Here is a 13,591-nt window from a genome sequence, read left to right as displayed (position 1 = left end):
AGCACTTAAACATTAACCATTCAAAGTAATGATGAGGAAGGATCCAGAGTTCCTGATAACTGCTGAATTACTGTAATATCCTGGAACTGTCTACTTCCAAAACTTTCATTAGAGAGAAATACAGTGCTTTTATTTAAGGCTCTTTTCCTCTGAGGCTCTGATACATGAAACCAATCTTAACGCTCATTGATAAATATATGTTATCTTTTAAAATTAATTTATAATTATGTAATTGGAAAACATAAGAGAAAATATTGAGAATTCAGCATGAAACAATATAATGATTAGAGAACATAAACTTCTGAGCAGGACTCCAGGCCTTTCGTGACTTTTGATTTGTACAGAATTTCATGCAATTACTGCTCTTTCCTATCCCTGACAATGTCTTAGTATTATTCTTGAGCCCAAGCTCCAGATACAGAGTTTCAAGCCTAGAAACGTAAATGGCATGCAGGGAATATAAGCATTTTAAGTGGTTTAAAAGAAAGAATATATACACAGGCTGCTTAAATATCTTTATGAAATGATGATGAAAATACAGTAATATTAAATACATAACATATACTGAGCACTTATTATGTGCTACACACTTTTCTAAGAAGTTTACCTTTTATGGGTTTGGGGAGAATCTGATCTTAAATGTTCTGTTTTGGGATATCCATAAATACCCTTATTCCATATAGTCTGATTTTTTGCTTTCCTTAATTGTGGTCATCACACATGAATGCAAAGAGATCTATAATTGGTAAGGGAAAGTCAGCATGAAAACGAGAAATAATAGCTACCATTTACTGTATGTGCATTTATTATGTGTAACTTGCTTTATATGTAGTATTTATTCCTCAAAACAATCCTAAGAACCAACAACTATTCTTCCCAATACATAGATAAAAAAAATTGCAACCAAGTCTGGTTCAAGAACTTGGCTCCAGGCTTGATTGTGGCTATGAATTCATACCTGTCTGACAATGAGAGATGCTGCTTTAACTCACTACTGCACTACTTTCTTTTACTAAAGTAAAAGAAAATCAGATAAAAAGAAATTGGAATACTCAATATACCCCAAACTTCTAAAACATGACCAAAGAATGTAAAATATAGTAAAGACTGCATGTCTTTAATCTTGGAACACAGGTGTTGTGAAGACTCTTCTCTTTCTCATGCCATAGAAGGGGATCTACGCCATGTTCCCAGTTCAGCTTTGGCAGACATCCCTCCCTATACTTTGTGGCTACTGGAAATTTATCTGGACTGTTACTGAAGTTCATTTCTTGATTTCCCTCTGTGCATAAATTCCTGGTTTGCTCTTAAGATGTAGGGAGAACCTAGAACTACTCCCTTTCCTGTGACCTCCAACAAATGAAAACATTTCAACTGAAATAATGCTTTGGTTTTTTAAATGCAAGATGGGATTTATCTGCCAGATATCTACTCAAACCATAAAATGAGGTTAATAATGATCATTCATGCTACTCCATCCTGTAATAACTCTAGGAACCAAGGACGAGTAAGACAAAGGCTCCCCCAGGGAATCTTGAGTGGAATTACCCTGGAATGTTCCTTACTACTGAATCAATTTTTTATATTTAAATTACTAGTATTAGGGGAAATATCATAAATAAGCTATTTAGAAATAACTTGAAGGTTTTTTTCAAGTCTAGTGACTTTGTACAATGCAAAGGAAATGTCTAATTTTATATAATGCTTCATTAGTTGAATGTTTACAAAAACTTTTAATAAGCTCCAGATCCCTTATACATAAGCAGATTAACATGCATCTCTTTGCCGGCTTCCTTATTAATCACAGGTATCCATTAGAAGTGTTCTAATGCATTTTCCCAAGGTTTCCATTAATCTTACTTACTAATAAAATGACTAAATATTTCAGATATTAGTTTAAACAATGCTGTTCTACCTTAATTTCCATAGAAACCTACTTTCTACTGCACAAATAAGCCTGCATCAATTCAGCACTTTTTAGTCAAGGAAATACAGACATGAAAGAAATTCCACATTAAAAACCCAGGAGTTCTATCTGTTTACTGCTCAAGTTTTCTTGACATGCATGCTAGTTTCCTCTCTGTTAATATATCTAAAAATTTCATTATGGTAAAATTGTTTTAAACTTTACATAAATTTGCCAAGTAAAATAGTTAAGGATAGCACAAAACAACCATATCTGTTACCAAGTTTCCAGAGTCCCTACTGTCAAGAGTGGAAACTAGCAGACTAGAGATAGCGGCTGTATGAAGTCTAAAGCTTACACAAAAAGAGGTTTGTGCTCACTGACTTGCATCTTCAAGATTCTGGCTAACCAAAACAAAACTATCTTACAGAGTTGTTACAAATAGAATATCTGTACTTATGTTCTTCGTGGGCCTTTACTAGGGTATAGTGCTGTTGTGTCTCCTAAATGGCCATACCAAAATGGCAGGATCAAATCTTATCAATAGGGGTCAGGGATGAACACCACATTGACCATCATTCTATCCCAATCATTCTATGACTTCTTCCACTGGTTGAAAGCTTAAGGCAGAAGCTGAATCAATACCATGACGCAGGCAACACAGTCCACCTTAGAGGGAGACCTGTCATTTCTCTTGGGCCAGAAGGGAAGAGTTAGGTAAGCATGATGGGAAAATGAGGTCTGATAGCATAACTGGATGCTATGCATTAACCAGTACCTGTGATAACACGCTGTTTTGAGGGTAGTGTTGGTAGGCAAAGTCCAATGACTCAGGGAAACTGAAAATCCTTCCAACTCATCCCAAGCAAATGGCCTGATTTCATTGTCTTTTTTTTCCTTCTCTTCTGCTATTCTTCAAATTGAGCTCTGATCCAGAAATGGTTTATAATGGTTACATCTTAAGTTAGTGTTCTGTAGTACCTTTATCTTCAATGATTATGCTGGAACCATTTCTATTAGCGTACCACTAAGTGTGAATGAAGCATTCCATAGGGACATTTACTCTGGTGAGTTCTACTGATGATCATTGCAGACTTTGAAGGGCTGTTCTATTGTTGTAGAAATATATCACACTGGAAGCAATAAATGGCAACTTCATAACCAGAAATGTGTAATTTCAGTCAGCTAATTACAACTCATACTGCATTTCTAGGAGCAGAATGCGAGCACTGTCAACAAAATTTGGAATGTATTACTACCATTAGATGCACACAAAATAAATCTCTTAGGGTTAGCTAACAGGGCAATTAATTATATTCACAGGACCACTCGTTGTCGGATATCTGCTTCTTTCTCCTCAGAATCCTAGAGATGCTACTGAGGACATGAGTCGCTTCCAAGGCCGTTTGTCTTCACACTCATCCCCTCGGCCCTCACTGGAATGAGTCTCGTGACAGGCCCCACTGGCATGAATCATGAGGCCAGTCGGCCAGGTCTGGGCCTATGGGCTCATGATAAGAGACTAGAACAGCCTCCCTGAGGAGCGCCATGGCTTGTCTCGCCTGCAGCTTAGTCAGGGAGTTCTTAACCGCTTGCCGGGCTGGTGGCAGCATTTTTCATTCTGTTCCCTTTCTGCCAGTCGCAGCCAGGTTTCCTGCAGAGAAGTCTGACAGTCGCAGTCCTGACCTGAGGGACCAGCAAGCCCCGTTCTAGCCTCTGGCACTTCTGCATCCTATTTAATCAGTGATCCTGGCTTCTTCTACACTCAATCCTGTTTTCCCATGAATAAGGGCAGAAACTGACTGGTAGGATCAATTTCCATCGCAGGTTCAATTCACAGCTCATTTCTTTGGAACTCGGCTCTTTACTTCTATTACTACTATGGTGCTTTTTCAGAAACTCAATTTCAGAACCTGTGAGAGATATCTGGGTGTAATTTTAGGACCCTGCCATTGATCATCAAAAACACAGATCACAACCAATGCTCCTGCTAACAGGTTTCTCTTTCCCCCCTCTTCACAAACTATCCAGAGGTCTATTACAATAAAAGGAATCACAACCAGAATGGCCTGGTGGGCCCCCTTTGGCACCTTTAGCTACCCTATTTCTGCCTCATCAGTCACACAAAAGGAGACAAATAAAATCACAACAGCTTTCTCTACTCATCAGTTAAATCAGAGCAATACCTGATTAATTAATATTATGTTGGCTTACCCAATCATTCAATACTAAGCAGCAAGGATTCCAGGCACGTGGCACTGTTTTCAAGTGACACAGCTATAATTTTTGGACTAGACAATGTTTTCCAGAGTTTAAAAAGTTCCCTTTGTCAGTGAGGCTTAAAATTTAATTTATAAAATTTTGTAAAATTTAATTTATGCTACCCTACAGGCATGTATATGTCTGGGATGTAAATTGAATAAATTAAAAGTTGCCATAAGAATTACATGAATTTGAATAGTCTCTTCAACCAAAATATTTTTTCATACAGGTATTGTATGAATTGTTTTGGATTGTATCATAATTAAAATCAAGAAATGTACTTGAAAGCAGTCTAGTTTTCTTAACTATTTCACACAATCCTATAAAAAAGGATAGTTTCTTCCTAAATAAAAAAAATAAATTTCAGAAATAATACTAATTAAAGAGATGAGAAGACAGGCCTATTTAATAAATTTGAATGGGAGTATAGCAACGTCAAGCCTCACACAAAATCAAACATTCTGCTTTCTTTCTTGGTTTAGGATGTACATACTCTTCATAATGTCCCTTGTATCTTCCAAGTATAGGTTTGAACTTGGCCTAACTGATAAAAGTATGTTACCTACTATCCCATGTTGCTGGAAAATGGACTATCCACTTATATTGATTGTTTTATTTTTCATCACAGAACAAAGCTGGAGCTGCTATTCACATTTTAGGGAAAATGTAAAGGATTCTTACATAATAAAATGACTAGGATACATACGAAAGTGAGAACACAGACCCTCCAGGAAGGAGGCTAAAGTTGTATAAAGTGCAATAGGAGTAAACCACTCATAGCCTGGGAAGGAGAATTCTCTTGCGGTGTCATGTGAACTGAAAAAGTAGAGGGGACAAATGCTTTGTTTGGTTTTTGCAAAAAAAAAAATAATAAAGTATATAGTATGTATATATACTATATACTATAAAATATACATATATATTATATGTATAATATATACAATCTATATATGTATTTATATAGAGAGATATATATCTCAGGTCTTTGGTTAATCTAATGTGCGTGTTTTTAGGATAATTTCTTCAAGTGTTTCAGAATAATATAATTTTTTAAAGCTTTATTTATTTATTTATTTATTTATTCATTTGAGAGAGAGAGAGAGAACATGAATGGGAGGGATAGAGGGAGAGAATCTCAAGCAGACTGAGCATGGAGACCAATGTTGGGTTTGATCTCATGACATTAAGATCATGACCTGAGCCAAAGTGTTGGATGCTTAACCAACTCTGCCAGCCAAGCACCCCCTGGATAATATTTTTTAAGCAATTTTTAAATTTAATTTTTAATTTTTATTTATTTATTTATTTTTAAAGATTTCATCCATCTACCTGACAGAGAGATCACAAGCAGGCAGAGAGGCAGGCAGAGAGAGAGAGGGGAAAGCAGGCCCCCTGCTGAGCAGAGAGCCCAATGTGGGGCTCAATCCCAGGACCCTGGGACCATGACCTGAGCCAAAGGCAGAGGCTTTAACCCACTGAGCCACCCAGGCGCCCCAAGCAATTTTTTTATTTTTAGCTTAATGTTCTTTTCTTTTTTTTAAGATTTTATTTATTTATTTGACAGACAGAAATCACAAGTAGGCAGAGAGGCAGGCAGAGAGAGAGGAGAAAGCAGGCTCCCTGCTGAGCAGAGAGCCCGATGTGGGGCTCGATCCCAGGACTCTGGGATCATGCCCTGAGCCAAAGGCAGAGGCTTTAACCCACTGAGCCACCCAGGCGCCCATTAGCTTAATGTTCTTAAGTAAAAATTTCTGAAAGGTGAGTGGAAAAAAAGAAGCAGTGAATATTTTACTGTTGACAACTTCTGAAGTAAAATAATGTAGGCATTGACAAAGTATTCAATGGCAATGACATCTGTCATATTTTATTCTGCCTGAATTGGTTAACTGCACAAAATAAGGCTAAGAGTCACACAATGGTTGAAAGATGTTATTCTGGTAAACATAAAATGTTCTTTTTGTGGTTTTAATTTAAGGTCTTTGAAATTCTTTTAAGGCCTTTGAAATTTTAAGTAATAAAACCTTTGAAACACATTGAAAAGTACCAAATAAAGCAATCACCTGTGTCCCTACTAATATCAAATGTTAACATTTTGTGTTTTGCTTCAGACCAGTTTTTATTAAAGAAATAAAATATTACTGATTATTAATTCTTTCCATTTTCCTATAAGCAATTCCAAGGTTATTATATTTCATTCCCAGACACGTTTTTATATTTTTATTACATATATCTGTGATGCTTATAAATTTACATAAATGCTACCATTCTTTGCAACTTGAGAATTCATTCAATGCCAGTCAAATTGAAAAATATAAATTTAGTTATCATTTTAATGGGTGCACAGAATTCCACTAAGCAAATGAACCATAGTTTACTTATACTTTCCTTCATTGAGGGACAGATAGGTTGAATCTACTTTTTCTCTATTTCAACCAGTGTACAAGGAGCATCGCTGTTTATATATCCCTTAGACAACTTTCCTTGGGTGAACATAAAATGTGGGACTGTTGGCCTGTAGAGTCTGCATGTCTTCAAGTGTACTAGATAATGTCAAATTGCTCTCCAAAAGGAAAGCAACATTCAGATGATCCTTTCCCCCAGTGAGATTCTATTTCAAGACTGTAAATCTAAAACCTGCTCCTGAGGAGTGATCTTGAATTATTGGTACTGGTTCCAATAAAATGTAAATAAGCAAAGTCTAATCTAAGACCATTTCATGTACTGTATCATTTATTTGACATAAACTTTGAAATGGAAATTTATTATATACAGAACAATTTTTCTTCGGCTATAGTGTTTGACAAGTGTTTATGTAAGGAATCTCTCCCAATTACCATTCCCTATATCATATTATGTGTATGTGTAAAAATAAAAAATTCAAATTCATCAAATAGAGAATTAGATAAATTGATAAATTGATGGATAATACATTTTAGGAATACATTCCTAAAATTAGCATTGTTTTCTGATTACATCAAATGGCCCTTCATAAAGTACTCTCCTATTTCAACAGAACTAGATCCAGCTTAAGACATAAATATACCTTCTATATTTATGTATATTACATTTTATATTATATACTTACATACACACACACAAATATGTATATGTACATATATATTTTTTATTGCATAGACCATGATGTATCTCCAATGGTACCTTACATCATGTTCCTTACTTAAAATAAAATAAAATGATAGGATTGCAGACCTCAGCTTTGCAATCTAAAGACGAATCCTTGGGCCCAGAGCAGCACAGGGAAGCTAAACATCTAGTTCTAGGTTAATCTCAGATCCTTGGAAGTAGATAAAACATCCATAGTCAATAGTGATAGTCAACAGTGAAATCTCTTGGATCCCAAGAGACACAAACACAAATTTCTAAACAAAATCATCCTTAAATTAGATCTCCTGTTTTCAGAGATTAAGACAGCTAAATACAAGCTCATTAGCAGAGATCACACACACACACACAAAAAACAAGAAACATACATATTCACCAGTAAGAATCAGCAGAAATAGGAAACAAGAGATTTAGACCCCCAAGATTGTCAGATGAAGAATATAAATTTTGAGTCACACTTTCAAATTTAAAACTGTAATTACCAAAATGAGCATGCCATCATGAAGAGTAGCCAGTTGGATTTTAAAAGCAACTAAGTATTACTTTTATGAATAACAAATTAAAATATCACAAAAACTCAAAGGATGGATAAAACAACAAGATTAGACACAGCTTAAGAGAAAATTGATGAACTAGAAGATAGATCAGAGGAAATTAACTAGAATGCAATGCAGAGAACTGGAAACTGGAAAGTAGTAGAAAAATAGAAAAGAGAGAGGCAGAATGGAATTTGAACGTCTAACTTGTTTCTAGTGGGTATTCCAGGAGGAGAACAGAGAGAATAGAGAAGAGGCAAGCTATCCGAAGATAGAATGTCTGAGAAATTTCCAGAGCCAACAAAAGATATCAGATAAAATATAAAGAACATAAAACATATACAAAAAGAAGGTAAATGAAATTAAGTCCACAATTAGATAGTGTAGTTAAATATAGATAACCAAATCAAAAAGAAATCTTACAAATATCAGGAGAGAAAAGACATATCACTTATAAAGTCATAGCAATTAGATTGACAGAAGTTTTCTCAACATTATCCATGGAAAGCAGAAAATGGGAACAAAACATCAAAAGTGCTCAGAGAAAACATGTCAACTTAAAATTTCATACTAGCGAAACAAAATGTAAAATAAAGTTGATTTCAAAGAATCAAAACCAAGTGAGTTTACTACCAATAATCTACATTAAGGGATAAACATCAGAAAGAAATAAAGCTGATGTTCAAAGGAAGATCTGACATGTTAAGAGATATGAGATGAGCAAAAAATAATCTAAGTCTGTATACATAAAATAGTAATAATGTCTAATTTGAGAGGTTTTAGAAAATAGCATGGAATTTAACTACTGACAATAAAGAATAATATAAGTAGGGAAGACAGTGCTCAGAGTCAGAATAGTTCAAGACCCTTACATCATTGGAAAGAGATTTAAGATATTAAGTATAGACTTTTTAAAGTCTGCATGGCATATTTCCTATGGTAACCACTATACAAATAGCAGTAGAGTGATATTTTGCAACAGTAAGGAATAGTAATTCTTCAAAATCTAATACAGAGGGGGAAAAAACCAAGTCAAATACTAATATAAGTAATTCTACTTGTTGGTAGAAACATGTCCAAATATATTACAAATCACAATAAATGTAAATGGAACCTTCTCAATTAAAAGATCCAGAGAATTACACTCAATGTGAAGTCAATGTTTTGCTATATGTTGTTATAAGAAATAAATGTAAGTCATATGTACATGGAAATTTGAAAGTAAAAACATATAAAAAAGGTTATTAGAAAATATTAAACATATGAAACAGAATAGTTGCATTAAGGGACACACAGAATTATTACATAGTAATAATAGTTTCAGTTCATCAAAAAGATAAGAAGATACAACAATTATAAATTCTACACAACAAATATAAATTATACACACATATATCTATATAAAACTGACAATACTGCATGACCAAGTTAGATTAATTAGGATGGTTTAACATAAAAAGTCTATAAATGTAATTCACCACATTAACAAATTAAAGAAGAAAAACCATATGATAGTTTTAATAAATGCAGAAAGTGTATTTGTTAAAATGTCCATTCATAAGAGGAAACACTTTTGGCAAATTGAGAACATGAAATCTCACACACCTAATTAGCAAACATTGTTCTGAATGAAAACACATTACGGAGCAGCACAAGGATGCAAGCTACTTTCCTAGTAGCTAGGAGTCTAGCTGGTTCTAGACTGTATGGTAGGAAATAAAATATCTAAAATTTAAAAAGGAAAAAACAAAAATCTAATTATACACAACATACATGTTGACACCTGCACAGGCTCTACAAATTCTAAGAAGCAGCAAGTATTTAGCAAAGTGGCTAAATATAAATTACTGTTAAAATCCTTTGTATAGAAATACATCAGTAATAAACTGGGAGGACTGGTTGGCTCAGTGGGTTAAAGCCTCATCCTTCAGCTCAGGTCATGATCTCAGGGTCATGAGATCAAGCCCCACATCAGGCTCTCTGCTCAGCGGGGAGCCTGCTTCCTCCTCTCTCCCTCTCCCTGCCTCTTTGCCAACTTGTGATCACTGTCAAATAAATAAATAAAATCTTAAAAAAAAAAAAAGAAAAGAAATACATCAATAACAAACTGGAATACCAATTTAAAAAAAAGGTAAGACTTAGAACAAGACCAAGATATATAGGTGACTCAGGAACAAATCTTACAAATGAACAATAATAAAATTTAAAAATGTACTGAAAATCATTGATGAGAATCAAAAGAACTGCAGATCTAAATCCTGGTCATGAATAGTAAGACTCAGTATTGTAAAGCTACTTGTCCTCCCTAAAATAATCACTGGAATCAATGCAAGTTCAATCAAAATCTAATTAGTTTTGAGAAACTTGATGAGTTGATTCTAAAATAAATACAGAGCCAATGCCCCCAAATATAGCCATAACACCCCTGACCAAGAATGGAGTAGAGAAACATGTTCAATCAGATATCAAGAGCTATTTACAAGCTACCAGGATGAAACAGTGATATTGTTGAAAGAACAGGCATGGAGTTGCCTAGACTGCTAATATATGATAGAGCTGGAAATTCTTATTCTGACTGCTGGAGTAAAGACAATTAGTCCTGGGGAACTTATGTATCCACATTGGAAAGAAAGAAAAAAAAAAAGTGAAAGAGAAAAAAAAGTATCATGTGTCAATGAAAACCTTGGTAACTTATATTAAAATCAAGAATGTATGTTAATTAAACTGTACCATTACAAAAGTTAAGACATAAGTTTATTCTTGGGAAAAAAAAAAGAAAACCAATGAAATACACTTAGGACAAAAGATATAAATAGGCATTTCACAGAAAAGTAAAAAAGGCATGCCACCAGGCAGAAGATCTTGGCAACTATTTAACAAAGGAGAGATATAACACACAGAATGCCCATGGATCACAGGAAAAAGGTGACAACTTGAAAGAGAAACAAGTGAAAACTAAAAACATGAGTTTCACAGTAGAGGAAAAAAACAGACCATAAACAAAAAAATATGCTCAAGCTTCATATTAACCTGAGAAATGCCAAATAAGTAAGATTGTAGCAAGGCTCCATTTTATACCACCCAGATAGCAGAAATGGAAAAGTCTGGTCATACTAACAATCAGCAGGATGTAGGTCAAGGGCAGGTGTCATATACACACCCCACTAATGAGGGCATGAGCTGGTATAGCTACCATGAATGAACACTTAGCATCATCTTGTAAGGTAGACATTCAAATACTCTATAACCTAGCAATTCTCTTTCTAGGTTTGCATCCTAGAATGGAACTTCTAAACTTCTCTGCTAAGAACAGTCTGGAACATTTTTAAAATATCACGCTTCCTAGGCCTTTCCCCAGAGATGCTGATTTGGTGATCTTGTAATGAAGCTGCAAAATCTGATTCTTGAAGAAGCTACCCAGGGTAGTCTTATCCCCAGAGAAGTTTGGGGAAGAGGTCTAGATCCTTGCCTTTCAGAGTATGGTTCTCACACCAGCAACAGCGCCACCACCTGTTAGAACTGCAGATGCTCCAGCCCCACTTCTCCCATCAAGTGGAACCTGCCTTTGCACATTAAAGCTTGAGAAACTCTTAAGAGGATTATTTTTTAGAGTGAAGGTTGGGTCCCTAGGTCTTAAACTCAGACCAGCATTTTTTCTAAAGGAAGAGAACAGGAAGATAAACAAGAGAACACATTTTTGGTCCAAAGATGAGGACTGTATGGTGCAATTTTTGCTGTAGATCTACATACCCACTCTTTTCCAAATTTATAGGAGTCTGTAACTGTGATACAATGTAAAACGTAAAACACAGCCATTCTGCAGCAAAAGCCTTTGAAAGACACATCCTTAGAGACGTTGTTCCCTGTGGGCACCAGGTAATACCTAAGAAATGTTTTTAGCAGCTTTGTTGACAAAAGAATATGAAAGAAAAGTGTGGAAACAGCCCAAACATCTACTGACCAGACAACAGATATATACTCATACAGTGGAAAATCATACTGTAATGAAAATGAATAATGCAAAAAAATGAATCTTAGAAATGCAGAATTGAGTGAAAAACTCAAGTTACAGAAGACTACAGGGATACAATTTTATAAAACTGAAAAACAAAGGGCACCTGGGTGGCTCGGTCAGTGAGGCATCCAACTCTTGATTTTGACTCAGGTCATGGTCTCAGGGTTGTGAGACCGAGCCCTGTGTTGGGTTCCATGTTCAGCTCGGACTCTGCTGGAGACTCACTTTTCCTTTCTGTCTCTGCCTGCCCCCCAACCTTCTCTCTCACTGTTTCTCTAATAGATAAGTAAGTCTTAAAAACAAAACAAAACCCAAAACTGAAAAACCAGCAAAAGGGAATTGTATAAGAATGCATACATACAAATGTGATAACACAACCAAGTAAGACAAGAGCAAAGGAAACTTTACACAAAAACCCAGGACACCAGTTCCCTCTGACTTGGTGGCAGAGGGACAAAATGGGAAGCAGCATGCAGTTAGATTAAACACAAAGTTTCTAGGCATGGTCTGCTTTTAAGCTGAGGAGCCCACCCTTCTTACGCTACACAATTTATGTAGGTTGCATATAATCTTTCATAATAATTTTAAAAAAGATTCACAGACCTGTACCCCTGGGGATAAAAATATATGTTTATAAAAAATAAAAATTAAAAAAAAGATTATTGTAGGGAAGGCATGAATATTCCAGAAACATTGTTGGCTCCCTGAAATTTTCTTTTTGGAGAACAGTCAATCTAGGGTTCTCACAGGTAAAAGACTATGGTTTCTATAACCAGATTCGAGGGAAGTAAGACTTGAAAAGCATTACAAAGTCCTCTTCCCACAAAGTATCATAGGCTTCCTAGCTGCAATGTCCTCATCCCTGAAACCAGACCTTTGGGGCCTGCCCACTGTGTCTCTCCTGTCCTCACTTCATGCTGATACTTATGGCACAAGTTTTTGCATTCATTGCCCTTGTCCAAGCTTCTGGACTTCACTCTCTCATTCTTAGATACTTACAGAGAGGTTCAAAACAAAACTCAGGACATCCACGTAGGGAAGAGCCCCTGGGAAGGTAACTGTCCAAGGCCACGCCTAGCCCATGTGGTAACTTTGTGCAAATTAGAAAGAGTGCCTCTTCCTCAACAAACTTTTTGTCCTCTGCTGAAAAGTGTCCGTGGAAAATACACCCATCTATGAGGCTTATGCGATGAGTTGGCACTGTGTGCTTACATACTGCTGAATTGAACAACTATACGCCATGGCTTTGTTTGTGTACATATATGTGTGTATGTTTGTGTGGTGTTCAATGTGTTCAAGTTATGTGATCAAAGAGATATGTTTCCTACCTGAGATATATACATATATACACACACTTATAGTAAAGATTCTTAGAGAAGACACTTTGTGGTGAAGAATCTCAAAACTTATGAAAAACCAGGTCTGCTGAAATAAATATGCTGTGGGGTATGCATGTTGACAGAGGTATATGGATATTTTTTTCTTCCAACTCACACCATTGACTCCTTGACCAGACTTCAATATTCATACATATGTGTAACATACTACTATTGCGTTTTCTTGAAGGTATCCATTTTGGTTACTCCTCCTTAATCTTATCTGTCCCTCATGCCATTGCCAGAATATCTTTGATATGTGATGGTTCATCTGAATCAATCCAAGGATGTCTAATTGATTTCCCCTTATCATATGAGCAAAAAAAAAAAAAAAAGTTTCCATTAGTTAGTTACAACTATCAAATAGATGACA

The 13,591-nt window shown here is 35.5% G+C and overlaps 1 protein-coding gene across 8 annotated transcripts in view; it reads right to left on the bottom strand.

Moving 5' to 3' along the window:
* PTPRM (protein tyrosine phosphatase receptor type M) overlaps positions 1 to 13,591 on the bottom strand; it is a 749,942-nt gene that overhangs the window by 277,903 nt on the left and 458,448 nt on the right. The gene's annotated exons all lie outside the window — the stretch shown is intronic.

Source organism: Mustela nivalis, assembly GCF_964662115.1.
Source record: "Mustela nivalis genome assembly, chromosome: 14".
In the NCBI taxonomy this organism is placed as follows: Eukaryota; Metazoa; Chordata; class Mammalia; order Carnivora; family Mustelidae; genus Mustela; species Mustela nivalis.
Note: the sequence above shows the minus strand (reverse complement) of the source record. Positions and strands in the feature narration are given on the sequence as shown.